Below are 1,552 nucleotides of genomic sequence, written 5' to 3'. Positions count from 1 at the left end.
TTAGTGAAATTTAAAAATTTTTTTTAAATTGGGGGCATTTTTTTTAAATTGGGGGCAATTTTTTTCCAAATTTGGGGAAATTGGGGGCAAATGTGTAAGTGGAATTTGAAAACAAATTTTTAATTGGGGGCATTTTTTTTAAATTGGGACCAATGTGTTAGTGGAATATGAAAATGGTTTTTTTAATTAAGGGCATTTTTTTTAAATTGGGGGCGAATGGAGGCAAATGTGTCAGTCGAATTTGAAAAAAAAAATTTAATTGGGGACATTTTTTTTTAAATTGAGGGCAATGGGGGTAAATGTGTTAGTGGAATTTAAAATGTTTTTTTTTAATTGGGAGCATTTTTTTAATTGGGGGCATTTTTTTCAAATTGTGGGCAATGGGGGCAAATGTGTTAGTGGAATTTGAAGAAAATGTTTTTTTAATATGGGGCATTTTTTTTACAATTGGGGGCATTTTTTTAAAGTTTGGGGCAAAAAATTGTTTTGGGATCGAGAAAATCAGCTAGTTTGGGAATTATATGGACCCCTGCTATTTCACTGTATTTCCATGCTTTTGAATAAAATTCAGGGTGAAATTATTTTACTGCAAATCTATTTTAATTTCTTTAGTTTTCAATATTTTCAAAAATTGTTCGATTTAAGACAAAAAACTTATTTTAGGAATTCTGATAAAGACCATTTCAAAAACAGGATTCTATGCTGTTTCATTTTTTAAACGATTTGCAAACTTTTTGAATTAAGTTTTTCATGACTGATATATCGAAGAAATTTTTTCTCTTACTTTTTAGTATTAATCTTCACAAAAACAAAAACAAAATGTTAGTACTGGTACAAGAAGATGGGTTTGATTTTTTTTATCAAAAAAGTACCTTATAGTTTTATCCTTTTTAAAATAAAAACATGTTTGAAATAGATTTATTTTAAATACGCACCTTAAAGTTTGTGAGCTGACCCCCCTACATTCACAATTATCCAACTTTAACTATTTTAAATTATGTTTGACAATTGTTCATTTATTGTTGACTAATTAGCATGAACTGCGTGCTCCTTGTAAGAAGTTAAACTGAAGTATTGTCCGATAGAGCTTTCCCTCCTCACTTACTCCCTTAGGCTTAAAGGGACTGTAAACGTAATTTCAAATGACTCTCCATGTAAAGATGGCAATGCTCGACTCACAACGGTACCCTTGAAACCTTTATCTCATCAATAATACGGAAGACATTGTCGTTCAGAAGTGCTTAGTTATTATCGTTCCTAAATATTATCCTTTAGTAAAAATGCGCAAGTCACTTTTGTAGAGAACCCAGAATTAAAAATAATTAATTTTCGAAATTATAAACATTGATATCTAATTTATACTAGATAAGAGAAAGCTTTTCAGTGTACCGTTGTGAATCGGGCATTGCCATCTCCGCATGAATGGTCACTTTAATTATGCTTACAGTCCCTTAAACCTTGAATGTTTCTCAGATCAGTCTCATTCTTCTCTTAGATCTTTAACTAGAAACTAAACAAATAACAAAAACACCGATCTCTCCCCCCCCATCCT

General features: G+C 30.9%; 1 protein-coding gene across 1 annotated transcript in view; it reads right to left on the bottom strand.

The window, feature by feature from the left end:
- Nucleotides 1-1,091, bottom strand: part of LOC111704322 (uncharacterized) — a 3,336-nt gene extending 2,245 nt beyond the window's left edge. Inside the window, exon 1 of the mRNA XM_023476539.1 lies at nt 936-1,091. The gene's annotated coding sequence lies outside the window, so the exon portion shown is untranslated. The remainder of the gene's footprint in view (nt 1-935) is intronic.
- Nucleotides 1,092-1,552: the final 461 nt, after the last annotated feature.

This window comes from Eurytemora carolleeae, unplaced genomic scaffold, assembly GCF_000591075.1.
Source record: "Eurytemora carolleeae unplaced genomic scaffold, Eaff_2.0 scaffold558, whole genome shotgun sequence".
Classification (NCBI taxonomy): domain Eukaryota; kingdom Metazoa; phylum Arthropoda; class Copepoda; order Calanoida; family Temoridae; genus Eurytemora; species Eurytemora carolleeae.
This window is presented reverse-complemented; position numbering and strand designations above follow the sequence as displayed.